Source organism: Corvus hawaiiensis, chromosome 10 (assembly GCF_020740725.1).
Source record: "Corvus hawaiiensis isolate bCorHaw1 chromosome 10, bCorHaw1.pri.cur, whole genome shotgun sequence".
In the NCBI taxonomy this organism is placed as follows: domain Eukaryota; kingdom Metazoa; phylum Chordata; class Aves; order Passeriformes; family Corvidae; genus Corvus; species Corvus hawaiiensis.
Window position 1 is genome coordinate 22,237,982 of NC_063222.1, and position 24,275 is coordinate 22,262,256.

The 24,275-nt window shown below is 39.8% G+C and overlaps 1 protein-coding gene across 7 annotated transcripts in view; it reads left to right on the forward strand.

Moving 5' to 3' along the window:
* TBL1XR1 (TBL1X/Y related 1) overlaps nucleotides 1–24,275 on the forward strand; it is a 109,760-nt gene that overhangs the window by 43,819 nt on the left and 41,666 nt on the right. For all 7 annotated transcript variants that reach the window (XM_048314189.1, XM_048314192.1, XM_048314193.1 and 4 more), the window contains exon 2: nucleotides 3,689–3,753. The gene's annotated coding sequence lies outside the window, so the exon portion shown is untranslated. The remainder of the gene's footprint in view (nucleotides 1–3,688; nucleotides 3,754–24,275) is intronic.

Genomic DNA, 24,275 nt, shown 5'->3' on the forward strand with positions numbered 1-24,275 from the left:
AAAAGGAATAACTTTGGTTTTCTCTGTTTATGTTCCAAGCGCAGCAGTGGTAGAATCACCATTAGCTTTGTGTGTGCCTATTAACCAAATGAAAGGAAGGATTCAATGGAGTGATTAGTTTTCAATTTAGGCTTTTAAAATTATTGTCTCATGCTTTTTGCAGCCTAGTTACTGAGGGGCATATCCAGGATTTAGTTATTTTTAATTCTATTTTGATTGGGACACTTTTTCCAGATACTGAATCTAGATAAAAGCAGGATACTGAAGAATAATGTAGAAGAAAAGATACTGTGTCCTTAGAAGGCTTTTGTAATTTGGAACGCGCAACATCTAATGACTAAATTTGTTGTTAGAGCTCAAATAGCACCAAAATCTCAGAAAGTAGTATAGACAGTGTGATCCTAAGAGGATTAGGAAAAAAACACAAGTGCACAAGTTCACATGGGGAACCGGAGCAATTCAAAGCTCACACAAAAACCACTGGTTTAGCTGTAGCACGAACCCAGTGTAATGTCTGGGAAGGAGAAAAATAGCACCAATAGCAGCATTTCTGGAAGGAAATGGTTAAACATTTCTGCAAGTAGCTTTTAGAGAAATCCTTGCTTTGAACTGATTATGTTTGGAAACAGATAAGAACTAACATCAGTGTACAGCTGGTCTGTGTGTTTATAACCAGATTTGTCACTGTGTTGGTGCCAGGGTTGTTTTTATCTGTGGTTTCCTTTGTACCACACAATTATTACTTGGTTGATAGCAGCAGCCCAATCTGTGCAAGCAGCATGGATGGGTATTTGCTGCTTTGGTGAAGGTGGTTTGGTGTGTTAGTTTTGGCCCTGCAGGTGGGAACTTGCCTGTTTAAGGCCTGGGACATGGGTGGTCTGTGTGCACCACAGCAGGATGCTCTTCATGGGAGAGGATGTTGGGTGTCGTACTGAGTGTTTGGCCCAGAATCTCAGAGGGACACGGGCATCAGGTGTGTCATTCTGTGCAGAAAAAACTGGTGTGGGCAAGGCTGGTGAGCACTGGCTATGAGCACATGTCAGTGCACACACGGCAAAATCTTTCTTTTCAAGTTGAGGGAAGCAGTGTTCAATTGATGTTGAGCACATTAGTCATCAGGCAGTGGTGAGGTGTTCCCAGCCCCTCCAATATGAAGGATCCCAACTCACAAGCTACTGTGCGTTCCCCAGGTGTGCCTTATCAACTTCAAGGGCATCTGGTGGATTATTTTTAAGCGTCACATAGTGTAGCTGTTACTACATCTGGGCACCTGTTTAAATCACCGTAATGTGTCAGAATATAAAGGTGAGAGATAGTCTAAAATCAATAAATTATAACTGTCACCTGCATTGTTTCAAGGTACATGCCAAAATCCAATAGGATAAATTTGGAAAGAAAAAAAGCTGCTGATGAGACATTTGTACTCAGCAATTGATTCTGAAGAAGGACATTGCAGAGTTTTCTAAATGTTTACACCTCGTTTCAAGCACCCTTATTTAAAACTGGAGCCTACAACCAATTAACATTGAGTGAGGAATGAAGCGAAGTCAGTGAACCCTTTCTTTTCTCATTCTCTGCTCTCTTGAGTCTTTGCTTCCAGCTTTTTCCGTGTCACTGCCCTGTTTAGATGTAAAGCAAAGGACAAGAAGCCTCTTCCACGGATCAGGCGGAAAGGTTTCCCTCTCTGGCTTTGATGATAAGTACTGCACTCAAGATTGCACAAGGGCAAAGAGGTGTTGGAAGGAGACAGTCTGGGCAGTGTGTACTGAAGAAAGCCTTTTTTCATTGAAGAAAATGGTTTATGTTTGTGCAATCATCCTTTTATTTATGTTTGCCATGTTCCTTCCCAAATGAAATAACCCCTACCAACAGGGTAGCAGGGCCCTCCTCTGCCTTTCTCTGCACACAGCTTTTATCATGATTTAGACTGTTCTCAAAAGAGTATTGGTTGGTTGCTGTTTTGCTCTCTTTTTAAGGAAAACTCTTGTTATAAGCAAATACATGGGGTCTGCAGAGTGGGTGTTAATGCTTTCTCTTCTTTGCAGGTCTGCAGCTCAGGCTGTGGAAAAAAAGCTTTCTGAGTAGCCTTGCATAGGATACTGTACCACTTGAGGAGTGGAGTTTCACTCAGCCTATTTACATAATTTCTGCAGCACTAGTACAACTAAGCAAGGAAATAAGAGCATGTTTGCAAATTCTTTCAATTCCCTGCATTCCTGCATTCCTCAGCATCCTCTGCAGTGCCTCCTGCTTGCACTGTGAAGGTGATGTTTCTGCCTGCTTTGTAGGATCTTCTAAGAATAAAATAAGCCCCAATGCTGCAGCTTTTCTGCTTCTTGTTTGTTTGTTTGGTTAGTTTTTTTGTTTGTTTGGGGTTTTTTTTGTCTGGGTCCAAAAATGGCTCTAATAAATGATTTCCTGCTGGTTGAGCCTGAAAATTGCACGTGAGAACCTTGTGTTGATCATGAGTCCCACAAATGATAGTTATTCTTTACTCATAGTAAAAGTTTTCTGAACACAGGTTGCAGATGCTTGGTAAAGAATTTAATCTAAAAATAGTCTGGTAATGCTTTATTAGTCACCCATGTCCATCTGTCACCCTTCCTGCTCTTTGAGTGGGCGATTAGATTATGTCCTAAAGAAAAGTCATCTGGCAAGTATTTGTATAGAGGGCAACCGCTCAGGAATATTAGTGTGAATAAAAATTGTTTGTCACTGCTGAATAAAAATGGATGTTGCAGTGGATGGAGTTACCACATATCTGGACATCAAAAGCTGTGTGCTTATACTTAGTTATTTTATTGTTGGGTGCATAAAATTATTATGGACATGTAAAGGAAATTACAAAAATGTAGGAGAGTGTGGATTTGTTTGGACTATGTTTTTGTTTGGGTTTTAATGGTGGACAAGATTTCTCTTGGATTTTGCACTAGGAAGATTTCTGTTATGTACATGTTGTCAAGTGTTGCTAGCAATTAGTATGAGCTGATGTTTTTTTTTTTTAATTACTGAGGTCACTGCTGGAGTTGGAAACTCTTTAGGCTCATGGGCACACCTGTGTATATAAATTGAGTTATTTAGTGTGAGATGGGTTAGGAAAACAGATTTATTTTTCTTCCACTGCTTCACAGTGGATGTAACCATTTTGGAAGTCATACCACTGGAATGCCGATTTTTGTTTGGGGCTTTTCAGAGTGTTTAGATGTCAGTAGCTGTGGTTTATTTCCAGAAGAAATTTGGCATGGACAGATGATACTGTAAGTTGCCTAGTTGCCTTCCTGAAGCTTTCTGCAGAGAACTGAGGCAAAATGCAGGCATCAGGGTTGTTCTACCCAGGTTGCTCTGCGTGTGTGTGCTCCTGCTGAATGGGTGCGACCGTCTAGATGGTGCAAGTGTTCATTCAGCAGGCATGTTTGTTCAAAGGCCTGTGTGCCAGGCTCCCTGCAGGAGCCGGCTCTGTGATGTTGGGAGGACAGGATATGTGCAAAACTCCAGCTCTGTGTGCTGTGCCCGAGCTCTGCTCCGGGCTCTGAGCCCATGCAGTGGGAACGCTCAGCTCTGGGAACTGAGCAGGCTGGGAGAGCCAGGAGGGCCCCAAGTTGGTAACGTTTTACTGCATGTTAACAGCACTGTTTTCAAAATAATAAATATGAACGTTTCCTATTTTGTCTCCTTATTTCCCTGTCAGCATCACCCTTCTGTGGCAAGAGGCACCCGAAAGGAAAACTTCTGCATATCAATGCACTGCCAATGGTAAGTACCTTTTTAACTGACTAAAGGTGGTGTGGTTCCTCTCTGCACACATACCATTAGCAGGCTTACACTGCAAATAGTATTTTTAAAATAACTACTTTTTAGTATTCAAGTGGATTATTTTCATTTTTAAAGCAACGTCTAGACCATTATGCTGTTTGACAAAAATATTACAATTGCACCTGGTTTTATCCTGTGGAAAGTAGGGCAGCATGTTAATTTTGAAGTGAGAAGTGTGACTTGACAGTAACATAGCTTATCCTGTTGGTAACTGGTGTTGCTTCCTCTTCTGGCCAAGAGCCTGTTTGGGGTGAGCTGTAGCCAAGCCGAGTGTTCTGTTGCCCCCACTTGGATGCTCTCTGCAGTTTGTTTCAATTCTAGCAGCTTTTCCCAGAAAAAAACCAAAACCAACTCTGCATCATCAGGTATATTTTGCTTCAGCCCATTTGTCAGTGTAAGACTAGTGAAGTTAAAATCTTAGCTTCTGCAGGAAAGGGCAATCTTCTTATTCCATCTCTGGAATGTTACTTGGTGTTACAGACTCTTACAAATTCACATTTTCAGGCTGTCCTTAGGGTTTGCTGGTGCTTTCTGATAGTTGTGCAGATGGAAAGCAGAGCTGAGGCCTGAAGGGAAGGACTGGAACTTACTGCTTCAGCTTTGAACAAATAACCTCTCTTCAGCAGTTTTGGTATCTTATGTTGTCACAGCTGAGGTGTACAGGAGTGGTACCTTCAGCGTTAGCCTTAAGCAATAAATGCATAACGTGCCAGTGTGAGTTCTGTGTTTGAAGGATCTCTAGATCACTGTGCACAGTACAGAAGTTAAAGGGATAATATTTTGATCAGCTTGCTTTGAAAACTCAGTTTTGGATCTGAGAGATGTGCTGGTTTCCTTTGCTTTGCATGTGGACATGGATCTAAAGAATATATAAATCAATTACAGCTTTACTTATACCTTTGCAACTCCACTGCCTTTGCCCTGTGAGGAAAATGATGCTCCAAGAGAGTTTGCTCGGATGTAACTTCTTTACTTTGAGGTAGTAAGCAATTCTGTTCACTCCGAAAGACGTAATGGAGTGAAATGTAATATATTTGTCAAAAAGTAAAGCAAATATACCTCTGAAATCAGAAGATCTGCACCAAGTGTGTATGTTGTTTAATAGCCTGGTTTTTAGGCTCAGAGTTGATATGTGTGGAGTTTAAATTGATTTGGGATGAATTTCAGCTGGTGGGAACAGATTTGTTGAGTGAGAAAGCATCGTGTTTACCTGGCCACTCAGACTGGTGTTTTAACTTCTCAGTCCCGAAAGGAGCAGTGCTCTCAGCCTTTTCTAGTATTGCTAAATCTTCATTGTTGTTGTTGACCTTTTTCCAGCAAAAAGCTACTCTGTTTTCTTTTTATTTTGTAGTGCTTGAGTGTTATTTTAGTTATGATTTAAGATACCGATCTGTATTACTGCTTCTCTTAAAAACATGACTCATTTCGTATTAACCTAGTCCATATACTTCATAAAATTTTAAAATACTGAGAGACTGTACTTGAAATGTTACTGCACTTTGTCCTAATTTTCCCCCTACAAATTATATTAGAAATTCAGAATTGCACAGTCTCAAGGGCATGGTAGTTGTTACAGTGATCATAAAACATACTCAACTGTTACTTGCAGTGAAGTGAAGGACTCCCCACTCTTTTCTTTGAGGACTGTTTTTGTGCTATAAGTTGTTATATTTTATTATTCAAGAGATTTCTAAACCATTACTCACCTCTAATTAACTTTGAAATAGTTTGAATGTAGATTTAAGAGACAAGCAGACACATTTTTCATCATCCCCAAAGTAATTGTAACTTAAACTTGTACAGTAAAAAATGCTTTCATAGGTTTTTATTATGTTTTTCCCTTAGATGTGTGTAAACAAAGTGTGGGGCAGAGGTTGCTGAAAAAAAGCAGGTTGTGTACATCTCCCAAACAGGACTTGCTTTAACCATGGTTGCACATGTTCAACACATATATTTGAATAAGAAATTTTCTGATTCCCTTGAGAAATGGTTGTAGCATTTTTGATAATTTTTTAATCTTGATTGCCAGTTCCATTTCTTAGTAGTAAAAAAAAAAAAAATAAAACAAATTACACATCCTCTTCTGTTGTTTTCTTAGATTTTCAATTTTCAAGGTAATTAAAAGAAGCTTATTTTTTGTATCATATTATGTTATGATATGCATACATATGTTATGTGTATGTTAACTGATAAACCAAATTGGGTAAATACCATTTACTCCTTAAAAATTATTGCAGTTGTTGGCAATTTTTTTGAAAATACTTATACTGTGATATAGCATGGCTGTTATCAGTGGATGTATAGTCTCCTTCCCATTCTTCCAGCCAAATTTAATGCTCCTCACAATGTCAAAGGAAAGATACAAAGGCTTAATGAAAAAGGCATGTTAAGTGCAGGAGAGTAAGTGTATAATGCTACTTGTTCTAGTATTTTGAAGGTTCCTTTAGAGGGTGATAACTGGGAACTTAATTTGTGGTCACAAGAATTAATGAATGTGTCAGAAATAAAAATTTAAAGTCTTGGATCTTTGCTCTAAGCAAAAGATGACATCAGGATTTCAACAAGGGCTTTAGGAGATAAATTTTCTTGTTATATGATGGAACAGGTAGCTTACCCAAGAGAGATTTTTCCATCATACCTTGCAAGGGTTTTTTTGTGAGTTTTGGAAGCAGACCAGTTTGCCTTTCTGTCTTCTGCAAGTCATTGAAGCAGGTTTGTGTGTGTACACATAAAAACATGTGGGAATATAGGAGTGTGCTTATCTGTGCGTGTATTTATACACACATATAGGTGAATTTAGAAATATAGAATGGACTGTGCAAAACCCAGGAACTTACAGAAAGGTGGGAGCTACCAGTTTGTGACTCTGCTATGACAGCTTGCTGGGATGGTTTTAATTTTACAGCAGTAACCAGAAAGGGCTGTGAAGGACTCAAACTAGCAGGGCAATGTGGTGGCCTTCTTAGAGGCATCCTGGAAAACACTGTGTCCAGGTTCTGAGCTCCATCCTTTACTGCATGGATAGTTTGACAGAGATCGACACCCTGATCAGTATAAGAGGTCTCATGCAGAAGAGAATAGAGGATGTTATTGTTTATTACAAGCTGGCACAGGCAAAGTCAGGATAGGCAGTGAGCACAAAATTACCTAGTCCCCAGGAAAGCGGTGTCATCAACAGCTAAGGCGTGTCCTCACAGTCTTGAGTGGAATACCAAGTAGATGATTTAAATCCATTCTTTCCAATGCTGCCTACTTTTAGGTGAACACATTATATTGTGTTTCGAGGGTGTAACACACCTATTGTGTGTTATGTCAACTGTTCCTGCATGTAAGACATGTTACAGAACAGCTCTGCAGGCACTGAGTCTCTTGGGCCAGGAAATTCCATGGGTGCAGCATTTCAGTGTAATTACCTACTCAGGGGATTTAGCTCAGAAACAGCAGGAGGGCTTGGAAGAGCTGAGGAGAATGAATAAGTCACTCCAAAGTGAAGGGGCTGGAAGATGTCTGCAAAAATTTCCACAAGACTGCAGCAAGTTGTTTTTAATTTGAATGCCTTTGTGGTGCCTTCAAGTAGTCGTGTGACCTTACCGCTCCTTAGAAGACAGGTGAATGAATAAATGCATATAACTATTAGCCCGTGCTTCCCCAGCAGCTAAACCCATCCAAACACTGATCTGCCAGGCTATTATGTTAAACTGCTTTCTTGCAAAGGAAGACAAACAAGGGAGGAGGCAGGAGCTGCACAGTTGGATTTGGTATGGAAGCCTTGTCTGTGCTGGCACCTGCCAAGGACAGCTGGAGGTCTGTGCCGCTAGCTCCAAGATTTTTGCGCTGGAATTGCAAAATTGGCTTTGTTTCAAGAGGAGCTGAATGGCATCTCTCAACTATAGGTATATAAAATGAGTATCTGCAGATGAGCAGCTCTTTGTAAGGTGGTAGAACTGAAGGTCGGTTGTCATTATACTGAGAACAGGGACCCCTGCATTCCAGAGTTTATGAAACTTGACAGTACTAAAGATGTTGCCCTCAAGAGCCTAGAATAATTGATTCAAAATAAAGAACCCTGCAAGACTAAGGCCCTTATTCTATGAAATACAAATGCATGTGCGTTCATGTAACTTTGAGTGTAGGAGTAGTTCTTTTGCGATATAAATAAGGAGCACTCGCATGTATAAAGCTAACCAAGCCTGAAAGCACTTTGAACAGTAGAGCCTAAAAGTGCTCATGAAATTTATTGTTGAGTCTGTTGGTTGTACAGTTTATGGAGTGCAGCCTTAAAAGAAAAAAAAAAAATATATATTTCTAGCAGGTTCTGAAATAGTCTAAAATAACTGACAACATGAAATTTTGGACTGTTTTGCTCCTTCTGAAATCAGTGGATGCTGTTATCAATGAAGGAAGGTGAAGTGCAATGTAATTTGTGTGATAATTTTTTGTGGCGAAACAATTCTATTTCAAAATGTTCATACATCAGTTCTATTTACTGGACCAGCATGAATTAGCTAATCTAGTGGTTTATGTGTGGAAGGCAAAATACTAATAATAATGTGATACAAAAGAAAAGTTCCATCGTGCGGTAGGGTGCAAACTGTGATAAGCATTAAAAATTCTATGTACACCATTCAGAGTCGTTTTTGGAAGGGTTTTGGAATTTTCTGTTTCTTGACAGAAAGCAAGTTAAGCACACTAGCAAGATCCCTTTCTGATTCAGAGGGGAAAGACCTCTTTTCTCCTTTTTCTGCCATTAAAGTTCACCACTGAATGAATCAACTGAAACGGAAATGAACGTCCTTTAAAAAAATTTAAGTGTTGGCTCTGTTTTGAAGTACCATTTGTCAGAGAACTTTCTCTACTGTTTCTCCAAGCGTTTTACAGTTCAGAAATAAGCTTTGACTAAGAATTCTCGGCAGAATCATAAATATGTAATTATCTAAGCAGCCGGGATATTTAGCCCCTGGCAGGTGCCCAGTGCAGTGCAAGAGCAAAGGGAACTGGGCCAGTATCTCAAGCTAGAGGAACATCATCTAAAACAGGGTGAGGACCATTGCTGTTCCTTATCTACTTCCATTCCTAGGTTTTAAATCTTAAATGTACCTGAAAAGAGGCTGTTTCTGCTGCCATGGGCTATCTTCTCTTACAGCTGGTTTACTCTGGATTTTTCGTTGTTGTCTTCCTCTGCTTCATCTCCCCTGCCTTAGGTTTTTTTCTGTCTTTACTGCTTTATATTGGTGTTGGTGCAATAGATAATAGTAGTGCAGTTAGCATTAGATTATATCTTACTTGATCAACATGCCATCTGCTTTAGAGGAGAGGGAGATTTTGTGTTTCTGCTCTGGGTTCACTGCCATATGCCCGTGGTGAAGTCGTATAACCTGAAATGAGCCTTTTCCTGCTCTATTATAGGAAAGAATTAGAAATACAGTGTAAAGTCTTCTTGACATTGACAAAGTTTGTTGCATAGTTAAAAAACTAAACTGGCTTTTGGGTGTACATGAAGTAGGATGTTGTAGAGAAAACCCAAGGACAAGCTCTTTTGTGTCCCAGCACGAGTGTGTTGCCATCTGCAGAAGAGCAAGGCTGATTTCACAGGAGACTGTGTTAATGTGTCACTTGTATCACCAGGCCTTGATCCTGGTTTCCTTCTTATCAACAGAAAGTTGATGTTAGTTCAAGTTAACAAAAGTAAAAGCTGCCCTTAGTTTCAGCAGTGCTGATGCTGGGAGGTAATGAATATTGCTGCAGAACAACAGGAAGTCTGTAGGCTGTGTGGAATGACACTGCTGATGCTGACTTTTATTTACTTAGGTGAAACAGAGACCTGCTGGCCTTCAAAAACCAGGACCCTGTGTGGCCATCAGCATGGATGGCAGGGCTAAAAGCCTGTATTTGCATTCCAAGCCTTTAGTTCACCCAGTGAATAGAAACAAAAACTGTAGTCAGTGGGTTAGTGCACCCATATTTGTAAATAAAGGTCATGTGTGGTGTTCTTATTGTAATTTAGTGAACAAATATAAGAAACTATTCAAGACAAGGGATTTGAATCCCATACTGAGCATACGTATGTAGGATCGGCATCCATGAATTTAATATTCACACAAATGGAGGGTATTGATGTCAAATGTGAGCCATAATTGGAATCTTTGACCTCATTAATGATATTCATGAAATCTTCCCCTTTCACTTAATTTCTTTGGGCTGTGGATGGACCATATTTTATTACTGTCTACACGTGTTTTAAAAATGTTTTATCGTATGTTCAGGTGTTTAACAGCTGTGCAAAAAATAGGTAAGTCCAGTAGCATAAGTTAAATTTAAGTCCATCATAACAATGTAAAGGAGAGGACTTGAATAAAGTAATGAACTGGGCATGTGGTATGACTCTTGGCAATGGTTCTGTGCAGGGCAAGGAGCTGGACTCAATGACCCTTGTGGGTCTCTTCCAACTCAGCTGATTCTGTGGTTCTGTGAAACTGGCAAATGAGCTTTTATAAAATCAGCCATTTCACTGTCTTGTAACGTGTTTTCTCTTTTAGCTCAGTTGACATTTTTTATGAGAACAGCCATGCACTTCTGGTAAAGAGCATGCAGTAAGCCAAATAACATATATGTGATGGGCTATGAAGAAGTGATTTTAAGTGTGTGCTTACTGATGAGAATCCAGAATAGAGTCACTGGTGGTTAAAATGAACAGAGGGCAGATCAACCATCAGAGCAGTCTTTTTTCATGAATAAAAGAAACAAATTTAAAACTATCAGGTACATAACACACAAATTAAGGGGGAAAATAGATGGTCAAAGGTTAAAGAGGGAATGAAAACACAAGTTTTATGGTCACAAGATCAAATGAGGCATTAGTTAATTTTCCTTTTTTTGGTGCAGTTCAGCAGGAGTTCAAGTAATTCAACCGAGTGATTGAACTGGAACAGGAAAGAGTGCCAGAAAAACTGGTTGCTAATAACATAAACAGAAAAAATAATCAAATGAAGTTAAGACTAGATATCAGCATTTCACATTAAAATGCATTTGAAAAGACCGGATTCCATCCTAGTTCATGGAACCTGATTTACATAGAAAACAAATTTGTAACAACTATTATTTCAACAGCTGATAAATTATTCTACTAATAAGCTGTCAGAATGGATTTAACCAAGAAGTGGCTGAGGCTCAGATGGTGTTTTCTGAAGACTGACCATCTGGCAAATGAGCAGTAACATGAGTAGTAGGTAAGGGTAAGGGTATTGGAACTGTGTAAGGAGGTGACTTAATTATGTAAATAGCAAATGGAAACCACATTAGGGATGCTGGGCTTTTGCTCTCAATAGGAGATAAAATACAACTTAGTATTTCCTACCATTGATACCCCAAGGTGATGTGCTGCTCTTCAGGCAAGATCATTGCTGCCTTTTCTTGTACACATTTCATACTTCTTATGATAAGCAAGCAACTGGTATGTGTTTGAGTTTGTGACTATGAATGCAGCTTAGAATAGACTGTTGGCATACCTTTCCACTGGCCTAATTCCTGGCTTCTTTTATATTTAACTTTTTCTAAAAACAAAATCCTTTTCTGCTGAACCGTTCAATTTTGGTTATTATTAAGATTTTTCCTATGCTGCTGCAGTTTACAAGGTTCCTGTTTTAAAGTCCTCCCCAGTTGGTGAGCAGACTCTTCCTTGTCCCAGTTCTTGGCTCAGACTGTGGTGAATAGGCTGTTGTGGAGCAAAGTTGCTTTCAATGACCCATCCAGTTTTGTTTTAACATCCTTTTTGCTGAAGCTGACAGAAGTTTCTCAGCAGATTGGCCTCCTCATTGCTTACAGGAACAGCTGTTGCCTTTTTGTTTTGGTTTGGTGGCTTGTTTTTTTTTTTTTTTTTAATTCACACATCTCCATGGTGGTCCACGTATTTCAGGTGAATTTCCTTTTCATCATAACGCAAACTAAATAAACAGATTTTTGTCTTTTAAAATGCCCATGTCAAGGCAGTTGCAGGGATTATCCTGTTGAGTTTGACTTGCATTTGGACTGTTCCTGTTAAAGCTTATAATTTTCTTCAGACTACTTCTCAGTTTGTCCACAGTTGGATGTGCACTGTAGCATATTTGGAAGAGGAATGCGTGTTATATGTAATCCTCTGAAATGTCTTAGTCCTAACATCCAAGTGTCTGGGGTTCATGGGAGTTGGGTCATGAGGGAACTGAGAACATGGGGCAAAAACTGTAGCCTGGGATAAAACAGTGTAATGATCAGGAACATTATAGTTCAGCAAATTCAGCAGCACACAAGCAAGTCCTGGACTCATTTTTTGTCTGATTTGGAAGACAATTTAATCCGTTATGTAAATCTTTAAATTTATGCTTTGAAAAAGGAGTGTTATGTGCGCAAATTCTAAATCATTCCGAAAAGAACTCGTGGCATCTATACATAGCAAACCTATGGGAAAAAATAGTCATTTTTAGGGTTCCTGAGGTTCTGTTGTTACCCCAAGATAGATGTGGGACGCTTTGCAAGTGCATGAGTGGAGAAACATCAGGAAAGGCAAAGCTTGAGCAGAGTGTTACTAGAAGTGCCAAGTTACAGCTGTGGTGAGTGACATCAACTTAAAAAGATGTCAGCTATGCAGGACTCATAAGTTAGGAACCTCTGTGCTTGCTTTTGAAGAAAAGGCCTTGCAGCTTAAGTGAAGTCAATTGTTCCACATATTTTTGTGACTTGTAACTCATCTGGCGAAAAATCCGCAGTGGTTTGTAGGCACGGTGCTCTGTGTTGGGAAAGGAGCTTGGGGATCCCAGGAGGAGGTCTGGGTCACAGAGTAACACCCTTCCTTCCTTCCTTATTATCTTGCCCTGGCAGCAGGGCATTTGTGTTCTTGCTATATCCACAGGAATCTTCGATTGGAAAATTAATATATGTCAGAGAAGTTATGTATTTAAAGTAAATCCAACCTTGCCACATGCATCTTTCTGGCTACACCCATGAGAATTGCCAAGAGGTCAACTGAAAAATTGCCTAGAGGTCAGCTGAAAGGGCCTTTTTGGGAAGTGGGCAAATTCACAGCCCTCCCTTGGATAGCTTATGGGAGCTGAGTAGCACTTAGGACCATTTGGAAGATGATGCTGTGTCTCATTTCCACAAGCAGCTCTCTGCACACTGTCAGGGTTGAGAAACGACAGTGCAATCTTACCACGTGCGCGGGTTTAGGGGGTTTGAAGAGCAGTTTTGTGGCTACCTCAACTTTAAATTCAGTGTGATACACAGCGCCTCTGCCAGCATATGTTGAAATCCTGTGATAAGAGTGCTATAATTAGGAAGCTTAGTTGAAGAATTGGGTGAAGGAAACACTTGCATTCCTTAAGTATAGAGGATTTGTCAAAAAGCAAAGCATTCCCTGACTTGCTATGAATTCCTAGGAGGATTTCGTGATACATATCTTGGGTTAAATGAAAAGGAATATACTGAAAGGGGGAGGGGGATGATTGTTTCTGTTATAATGTGTGAATGCCATAAAATCCTCCTAAATGCAGCATTTTGAAGAAGGGGTTTTGCTGCTTTTTCCTTTTCTCATTCCATCTTACAGGAGGATTGTAGGATCTGTAAAGTGTGGACTTCACTGTAGGAAATGCATCTATTTATCACTTCAAACCAAATCTAAGCGAGCTGTATGGATTGTTTTAGTAACACCTAGCAAAAAAATAATTTGTTTTGAGAACCTTAAATCTACTAAATATTTGCTGAGTGAAGAAAGAATCATAGCCAGGCAGAAGTGCATGTGTAACGTTTTGCCTCACACTAGGATAATGGCAGCAAATTTCTAGAGCTTCAGCTGTTTAATAAGGCATTCCCCAACTCAGCCCAACAGCCAGAGCCAAGAAAAGAAAAAGTGCCTGTTCCTGTGATGCTTTTACCTTCCCTCTCTCAGCCTGTTCCTGCAAAACACTTCCCTGCTTGCTCAGCTCTGGTCTAGCTCAGTGCCTGTGTTTCTGCTGGGCTCACTGGGGCTGAGCAAGGACCTGGTTGTAGGAGGCTGGTTGCTATATGGTTAGAAAATAAGAGAAATCCCATGCTCTCACTACTAGCTCTATACAGATTGTTTGTTTCTTCCAGACTCAATTAGACTTGTTACATAGCTCTTTATCTAGCTCTTTTTCTAAAATAAACCAAGGACTAGCATTTAGTCCTCATTCAGTGCTACAAATATTTCATTCCACTGGCCAGAGAAGAAGTTACTGAATTTAGATAAAGGTGACAATATTCAACATTGTATTTATCCTAACTCAGTAACAACTGGCACTTGCAGGGATGTTTAGAAAAGCTGTGTTACATCTCAGCACTTGCATTATCATTGAAGACTCTTCAGTTTATTTTGTCTCATACAGAAGAGGAATCTTTTTAATGGGTGTGCTAGGAGGACAGACTTGGCGGCAGCAGCAATGCTGGCTCTCTGGAGGACCTTGCTCCATAAGAGAGAGCAGCAGATGGTCTAAGGGAATATATATTCAAACAAAGCAACAAAAGTCCTGGACAGGAGACTTTGTTGTTGATGTTTGATGTTGTTTATTGACCTTGTCTGGTGAGATTATGATCTCTTCAGCACAGGAACGAAGTCCTACGTGTTTATGCAACCTTAGCACAATGGGGGCCCCATCTTAAAAAGGGATGTTTTGGATGATGCTGTTATTCAAATAAATGGTGGTAATAATAATGTTCATTATGTCTGGTTTTAATTGTTGTGAAGGTTCCTTGAGCAAAGAGAGACGTGCCTGAAGCAGAACAGCAACATTTTAAGTGAAATGAGTAAAGTCCCCATGATCCCTTGCATGTGTTGCTTTTTAATTGTCTGTGTATTTTGTAGATGTTTTTGTACCACTCCGTTTTATCCAAGTGTGTATAAAACCACATCAGAGATTTTTACAAGGGTTAGTATCAGTGCATTTTGTGATTTATACTCAGTAGTAAAGATGATGACTGCCAGAGGTTTTTTGGTTTTATATAATCCTGGCTTTTCAGCCTTGTAATTCACTTGCTGCCTGTTTTGCAGTGCAGAGCAGCGATAAAAACTTTGCACATAGACTTGTTTGACTTTTCCTTCTCTACAAGTCATGGAATCACAGCTGAGGGGGTGGCCACCCTTCCTCTGCATGGTACCTGCTCGTTTTCCTCCCAGGCACTGATTTCTGGTAGCCTTGTTTTGTTGTTTTGTTTTTTTTTCCCTCAGGTTTCAGTATTACAAATGGAATGGAAGGACAGTGTAAATAGAGATGAATTTGGTTACGTATGGCTGTGCTGTGAAAAATGCAGGTCCTTTGTGTCTAGAAAATGGGTCATGTTTTAATTGCATTGTCAAGGGTAGTTAATGCTTAAACAGTTTGCTTCTCAATATAAAAGGGAATAAAAATGGATCTGCTATTAACTTTTCCTGGCATGCCTAAGATTATAATATATATGTATAAACCCAAAGTACAACAGGTCTAGAAAGCTCTACAGACTTTTAACTACTTGCAAGTGCTCTCAGTTTTCTTCGTGACAAAATGAGCTATTTTTGTTTTTCAATACTATATCTTGTGGTATATCTACAGTGAGCCTCTTCTCATCCAAGTGCTGCTATGCTGAACAGACAGACCAGTTCTCCTCACCTGAGGCAGAAAATAACATTTTTGGTATACTTTGAGTAGCTTTTCCAGCAGATTAAGGAGCTGAAGTTCAAGTCCATGCTCAGTTGACAGTGCTGCCTCATCCTTGTGCCTTGGACTGCCTTCCATACCCTGTACCTCACGTTTGCTCTTGGTGTTATCCAGAAGTTGTGTTCATGAATAACCCTGTCTGCTTTTCTTGCTGTGGTGCACAGGGTCACTGGAGTTCACTCTTTTCTTAACTGCAATTCAGGTGAAGAGCACGATGGCAAAGGATTTATTGTTCCTGTGGTTACATAATGGGATAGTCAGTGACAATAATTTCAGTTAATTAGGTTAAATTCAGCAGAAAGGCAGCTTCTGTGGCATCTTGGAGGGAGAATCCTCTTACCAGGAGATCCGCCTTAGGCTGACCATGGCGTCTGTGTTCTGCCTGGTGGAAGCTCATTCCCTCAGCACTGTCAGGGAACCCTCAGCACTGTCAGGGAACCCGTGGGATATCTAAGAGCAGTCCGAGAACACACTGCTTACAAATGGGTGTTCATGTCTCAGCAGTAGGGGTAAAGTGTCCATTGTTTGCTTGATTATTTTTTTTTTCTGTGATTTGAAGAAGCTTTTGGTGTGGATTTTTTGAGTGATCTGTATGAGGCAGGACTTACTAGAAAACCACTCATCTTCATCTCCTTAACATACCCAAACCTCTAAATTCTATCTCTATTTCTATTAAAGAGTAATTAAACCATAAAAAAATTCATGTCAAATGTCCTTCCCTCTGTAAAGCCAGTTTTGCCTAGGGTAAGGGTAGCCAAAAAAAAAAAAAAAAAAAAAAAAAAAAGGAAAATAATGTTTTCCTACTGCTAATAGTGTTTGCAACTTTTAACATGAGCATTAGAGGTAAAATGATTTGGAATAGGAGAAACAGAAGATATGAACTAGGTCTTGACTTGGTGCTGGTTTTATATAAAGCAAGTGGTGCGAGAGTGGTTGTGGTGTTACAGCTACAGAGGCAAAACTGCTTATTGATTGCTGGGCTCCAGTTTTTATTCATAACTGTAAGACATGTGAATTCCTACAGCTGTTGCTTGAGTGAAATTTGCTGATAATGGAGACTTCCACTTAGCTGGTCAAGCCCACTCTAATCCTGAACATTTTTAAATGTCTCCTTAAGGTTTAAATATTTTTAGTATATTTAAAGAAAAAGCCCATCAGGGGATGGATGAAACTACATTCACCTTTTCTTTCTTACCTTCTTTTTGAGTACCTTGCAGCTTTTTTGCTTACAAGTGTGGCAGTTATTAGAAAAAATAGAGTGTACAATGGATAAAAAATAGCCCACATGATGAAAGTGGCTTTGGATCCCAGCTAGCTCTGTATTTGTTTCTTGCAGATTTTGTTTCATTTTCCTGATTTTCTTCCTCTAGTTTTTAAATAGTTATAGTGTTAAAGTGAATTTTAAGATAAAAAGAAAATTTAGGAATCGGAAAACCATAGACAATCCTGTTCCCAGACAGCAAGTGATGATCTTAGTAACTCAGGATTCTCTTCCCTCCCCTTGGATTTAAAGATGAATTGGCAACGTGCAATATTAGTTACAGCTACAATTGATTTCTTTGTACAAGCACTTTGGTATGCATAAATACATGAGAAATTAAACAGCTGGCACAGGTCTCCTGGTTTTGTGTAAATCTTAAGGCTAGGAGGATGCATTTTTTTATTTTAGTCAAGATTCAAAGACCTAGCTGTAGAAGGAAGTTCTGTAAATGGCATTATTAGGAGTGTGCTTCTGCAAGCTAATGGGAAGTGGTGATTTTATACAAAGAGGAAAGCTGAACAGCAATGATTTTTGTGTTTCTCTTCAAGTCTGTCTTTCAAACATTTCTGAGTATTCCAAATTATTCTGCTGTACAACTACAACTGTAAAAATATATTATTATCCACTGAAACATGAGCACAGGTCACCTCTTACTGAGGGGGTGGTGTTCCCTAGTCTTAAGTGTGTTTCAAGAGCTGTTTCTATGTAATTCTGCCTCCATTTCTGTTTTCTCTCCATGGCAGGCGTACCTGAAACAATGAGTCCTGCTTCTCTCTCAGCAGAAGGCTTGAGGCAGTTTAGTGTGTGTTGGCAGGGTTTCTCCTGCCAGCTTTCCATCTTCACTGAGCATCCTCTGCAGGATGCTCTTTTTTTCTGCTCTTCTGCAGATAGTGTCAGGCATCTGGAGAGAGAAAGGGAGCAGAACTGTTTTCAAGGCAGATCACAAAACCTAAACTGGAAGAAAATTTAGTGAAATAGGCGATATTCTTTAAAAATGTATCTCTCTTCTTCCAAAGTCCCCAACGCAGTCTGGTTTGCCAGAGGAGTCCTCAGTTGCATCATTTACAAAAGCTGCAGAGAGGATGTGTTCCATGGTGATTGTGCTGTCCTTGGTTTTGCCATGATAGAAGAGCAGGAGAGGCTGTGTCAGTAGTAGCCACGTGTGAAGTCTGTCCTTCCTCTCGGTGAGCTGGTGGTCACTGGGGTTGGGGCTGCACTGGTGTGCTTTTCTGCAGGGTATCTTATGAAGGTGCAGCCACCCCTCCCCACTGATGGATAAGATGTATTGTTGAGAGGTTTCTCCATTTTGTGGGTGACTCTTGCAAGTCTAGAGATGGAGTAGTACCTTGTACTGCATCTCATGGTGCACTGCTTTTGGTACCAGCAATCAAAGCTAGTCTTTCTCTGGGAAATAATAAAATCAGGTCTAGGAATTTCTTATTGCCATCTCCTCCCAGCATCACTATGTCCAGCATCCCACCGAACTTCATCCCAGTGTATTACTTAACTCTATTTATTTTTATTGGTTTTTTGGGTTTTTTTAAAATTTTGTTTTGCATAGATTTCTAGATGGAAAAATGTTTGCATCAGCTTATGTGATATAATAAAGACTATTAAAATCCAACATGGCTTTTGTACATATAGTTGCCTATAATGAAAGTTAGGTATCAGTTTGGGAAGGCACACAATAGGAGTATTGTAACTTAGCAGTGGCTGACATGTCGCTCAAAACTCAAAGTAGGTTGTACTATAAATATAGTCTCTTGTTTTGCAATTGACATTTTGCTAGTGGGTGGCTAATTTGAAAGGAAATAGACCAGTGATCTAATATTAATAACTAATTAATAGTTATGTGGATATTTTAAGTCTATTTTTCTGCTTATTTATAGGCATATATTATTCATCTGCGCTGTGTATCCTTCTTTTCGTGTATGTTTAATTCTGAAACTTTTGCTTCGGTAGCACTCAGGCTTTGCAATCAAAAGCTTGCTAGCAAAGTCGGTGTGTTCTTCAAACCCACTTTTTAAGGATGACAATTTCAAAGTAATAACACTTCAGCTACTGAGGGAAGTCTCCCTCTTGAAGCAAGGCCTAAGAGGAGAGCCAGTGATGCATTGTCTACATCTCACCTGCATTTGTGAGTCCTAAATCAGCATCACTCCTGTATGTTCTCCTGCGTGTAAAGTAGAATGTAGGGCAGTTTTTAGGCCTCCACTGAAAGTGCGTAGCTCATAGACAAACTGAAGAGAAGTAAAATAAGAAGGAGCATCTAACAAGCAGCTTGGTCCTTTGGGATCAGAATAAAACATGCATTCAAGTGCTTGTTGCTTCTCACAGCATATGTGTTACTTTACCAAAGAGATGTGGTGTTCTTGTTTGCTCTGATGGGACAAACTTCAACATAGGTTTTTTGTCTCTTCTACCTATTCCCCCTGCCTCCTGCCTTCTCTCTCGCACTCACATTAATCTGTAAATTAATAAGCATGTGTGATACTTGTCCTTTTAATGAATTCTTAATTGAATTGATAATAAGGCAGGAAGACTGTGTGAGAGATTCATTGTACTTTTTGTATGCTCGATACGTTTAGATCTGTTTTGTCACATATCCAAACATTTTTTAACGTATTCCACCAAACTCCACAGAGCAGTGCTGCGATATCTGGGCCCTGACTGCTAGCTGTGGAATTTGTGTGTTGTCTTTGCAGCTCATCCCTCTGGTGTGAATAACTTTGCTGTGAGTGCTCGACTCACAGGGAACAAAAATTGTTTCCCACTGTCTCCAGAGTTTGCATTACTCATTTAGCTATGGTCCTAGGAGGTTTAAGCCGTGCCCTAGAAAGTGTTTCCTGTTGTTGGATTAAAACCTGCTGCAGGAGGTTTTAATTGCCTGTGGAACTCTCGTGTAAGTGGAAGCACCCGCAGTCCCTTCGACCAGTTGCTGCATCATCTGCATTAAGGTGGTCTCAGCATTTGCTGCAGGTGTGAGGAAAAGCCCATGTTAGCACCAAATGTCTAACAACAAGCAGATACAGCATTCTGCCTTTTAATACCTGGCTCTGCAGAGGGTGGGGATTGCAGCTGTTGGCTTGTTGCAGGGCATGGCATTGATGATAGAGGAAACATAGTGTGAGGCTTTAAGCGTTCACAGCCAAATTGGCTGTGCTTTTCCAAAAGTGCTGAGCTCTTTTGTGTTTGGTCTCTCCAAAGCTGTGTCTCTGTATTTCAGCACAGTTCATAGTGTCATCATCGTGAAACAAACAGTTGTGGATAGACAGACTCCCTGAAGCAAGCTTCCTCCTTCCGTTTTCTTACAGATATCCAGAGACTGCAATTTCAAAGTGCTTTTGTTTGTTTGTTGGGTTTTTTTTTTTTTTTTTAGAGGGGGATTCTTTTTCCTGTCTCTTATGTACTTTGCTGTGCAGAGGGCAGCTCTGGGCTGCCAATCTGAGAACCAATCCCAAAAATCTTGCGTCACTGATGCGGGGATCTTGCTGGGGATGTTGGTGTTTCAGGCATCGCTTGGGATCCAGGCCATTTCAAGAAGGGCTTGAGGTTGTTGTCCATTGATAAAATGCAGTTGGCAGTGTTTGTCCAGGTCAGAGGACAGAGCTGACACCACCAATGCCCTCACCTGTGCTAGTGCTGAGGGTTGTGTGTGGGGGCAAATAGTGAGGCACGTGATGTTTGAGTTCTCCAATTTCTCTAATTTCAGAGTCAGTCTGAGGCATGTTGGAAGTGACTGTCAGGGGGTTGTTTTGAAGTTTTTGTACCTCTGTATTTTTCTGACTCTTTTTGTGTGACAGTACGTGTTTATATTTTCAGTTCCTTGTGACTCAGGGAATCTTTTCTCTATGTATATGCTTATTGCAGGCAGTATTTAACATAGTCCTGTTGATTCTCATGTAATAATGAGAGCCCATCACAAGGTGCACTCTTAATCTGCCAAGATTTATAGACATTTTTTGATTCTCTAACAATAAAAAAAACCCAAAAAGCTCTTAATGCTTTAAAAATTTGCAGAAATTCTCTTGTATTTCAAGGGTTAACAGGTGGTGTTGGGTTGTAGGTTAGACTTGATGATCTCAGAGGACTTTTCCAACCTAAATGATTCTGTGGCAACTTCAGTGTTTTCTCTCTGTAAAAAGCACATCTGCATCTGGGCAATCCTGCTTGCCCTTGTAATATTTACTTGCTTATCTTTTGTATTAAAAATAGTAAACCATGTTCGTCAAATAATATAACAGGTCACAACACTTTAAGCATCTTGAAAATTACCTTTATGTCAGTCCTGGTGGAGCACTGGAAGTGTCTGTCAGACACTGGGAATATGAAGCAATGGTTCCTGTGCAAGGTTCTTGTGTCTTGAGCTGCTGCTGATCCACCAATAAATTCAAGGAACTTCACATTTGCCCTGTGAAGGGTTGTGAGCAGGAGCAACAGACAGTTGATGTGTTGGAAGTAAACAAGTAAAGTTCATGAGTGACTCTCACACATACACGAGTTGGAAGCATGGACTTTTTTAATGGCTGGGATCCTTCTTTGGTTCAGATGGGTAGCCTAGAGATACGGTCTTCCATCAGAATGGATTGTTGACTGTTTTTGTTTGAGTTTGTCTTACATTCCATAAGTATCTCACTAGTGCTGCTTTGGTGTTCATAGGTTTTGAGGTGGTGTTTTCCTAGACGAAAACACAACTTTCTGAGTAGCACTACAAACAAGTGCCTTTTGCAAACATTCCCCCTCCCCCCCCCCCCCGCCCCCCATATTATTAAAGGCCCATTGAGTCTGAAAATTAAGTAATGTAGCTTCCCACAAACATGCATATTTTTCAGTGTAATTGGAAGATGTTTTGGATTACTGTCTTTAGGCCTGTGGAGCCAAGAACCCAATTATAGGCATGGTTAGAACGCGACCGTGTGCGTTAGTCAGATTTATAACAAGATTCCAATAATGCAAAATTGCTGCACGACAAATTAGTTTGTATAGATTTTGACAGTTGTTGCCTTTAATAAACTAAATTATTAAGCAATACACAGCTGCAACGCTTGCGAAATTGAAGAAAAATAGACTCATTTCCCTGTCAAAATCTTTTCCACAGAGCAGGACCATGGGCGTGCGTAAGTCTGGTTTGAGTTGTTCCATTGACTTTGTGAATCCATCTGTCCCAAGATGATTTTCTCTGTGAATAGATGAGAGACAGGTTACAAGAGCTACATTTAAGACTTTGTCAGGCACCTTCTTTTTACTGTTAGTGCTGACAGATGCAGTTGCAATCATTTGGGCTGACACTTATTAAGCTAAGATTTGGGGGGTTAATTGTAATTTATGGATAAATGGTGACTAGATTAATGCTGCTTGTTTATTTTCACTACAAACCTGAGCCAAGAATTTACAGTCCCCTGGCAGAGTGCAAGAGCCATTGGTGTGGTAACTCCATCTACCAATTGAATTGGATCTCTGAAATCCAAGGACCTGTCGTTCCCTGGAGTAAAGTGTTACAACACTATAAAATAAAGCAAAATCTACTAAATTCTAGCAATCAGGCTATTCAATCAGTAGCTTTTTTACACTTTCCTGTCCTGAGCTATGTTCCAGCTGCAGATTTGAGAACCACTGTGGCTGCCAAGTGACATTTGTATCTAGAATGGCAAAGACTCCATTTTAGTGATATGGACTTTAATTAGATATGACATAATTATGATACAACCTGCTTTTGGTCCAATTTAAGACCAAGTTCCACTATTTTTTACATGCATTTCCAAGCAAATTAAAGCCCAGTTTGAGATATGTGCTCCATCCCAGCTACTTGATATCTATTCAAAAGGAGCTGAGATTCCAGCAGTCCATGGTCACTGCCCTGCAGTTTGGAGCTTTCCTTTTCACAGTCCAAGAGCAGCAAGGGCAGACCTTATTTCTGAGTGTCCTTGGCTGCTGTCGCTTGAGGTGTTTCAGCTCTTGCACTTTTCTCCTGGGAGAACATGATGGCACTGACTTAATGGGGGTAAATTGAAAGATGAAGGCTGCTCATTTTCTGTGCGTGGTGAGGGTGAATCTCTGGTCATGAATTCAGAGGCAGGCACAAAGTACAGAGCAGCCTTCTGCTGTTGGAGTGCTGACAGTGATGATGGTTGATGGCATAAAATAAAGCTGCTAGAGATTGTGTAGAATGGCAAGGGAGAAAAGAAAAAAAGAAAAATGTATTTATTTACCAAATTCTAATACAGTAAAATGGAGGATTTTCAGGAAGGAGAATGATGACCAACTTTATAGTGCTTTTGAGTGGCTTACATTTTGAAGGGTCGTTTTTTTGGAAAAAGAGCTGCAAGTTCCAGACATCACTTCTAATGAGTATGCAAAATAGTGGCTGGAGTATTTGCAACGCCAGTATGCATATGAAACAGTACTTATTGGAGACAGCCTTTAAAAATTAAATATTGCTGCCTTCTAGTTTGGTAAAAATGATTCCTGTGTTTGATTTTTTTCAATAAGCCTACCCTTATAAAACTTAAATGTTTTAAGCCAAATAGTGTGAATTACGATCAGGCCAAAGAATTTGGAATATCTGTCGAATAGAAAGAATGAGAATTTCAGCATCTTGTTTCCAAAATAGTTGTACATACTTCTTGCTTTCTTCATGTGCCCTTGGCAGTCAGTCAAGACTTTTTGAGCACCATCAGTGTACTCTGAAAATATCCTCTGCACTTCATAAATCGTTAAGAGGATGAATTATGGAAATGACAGTGGATAAGGAAGAGAAGCAAAGACGCACATTCACTTGGGACGTTGCCTTGAGGCTGGTGTCATTTGTTGGTTGGATGGTCTTTGAAATAGAGGCATTAGAGAGAATAAGTTGTAGCGAGCAGATCAAATATCTCATTTATAGTCATACTCTTCACACAGAAAGAAAACAACATCAAATATTATTAACAGGTGGTCTAGTGGGAAGACAGCAGTAAACAGTACTTCCTAAAAGTGGATAATTTCTCTCTCCCTGATGGGCCACATTCAATTTATAAAATGCACATCAGTATTTTTTATGACCACATAATTTACTTTTTTGTCTTGTTTTCCCTAACTACAGACAATTTAAAATCAAAACAAACAAAACCCCTAGTCAGCCATTAAAAAAGGTTACTTGTTTGTTAGTTGAAAAGCAACTTTTTTTTTTTTTTTAAATTTAAAAATTGAGACTTAAGTCCCAATCTACTAGCAGTAGGGATTTCATTTAAAAGAAATGGAAGAGAAGAAAAATCAAAAAAGGTTGTGGAAAAAACCCCATCCATGGGATAGGTAAATGGGCTCTGTGCTGATCAAGGAGCACGCTCTAGTGGTGGGTTAATCCAGCCTGGCCTTCTCGGGTGCCCATCCTCCACCTCCACTGATATTAATCAGCTTCTTCAAGAAAGTGACATTTTCACAGAATCTTTTTAAATTTACCATTTCTGTTGCTGTCCTGTGCCAAAACAAGTGCAATGTGTTTACGTGTGGCATCATCACTTGTATTGGTGGTAGTGAGATGA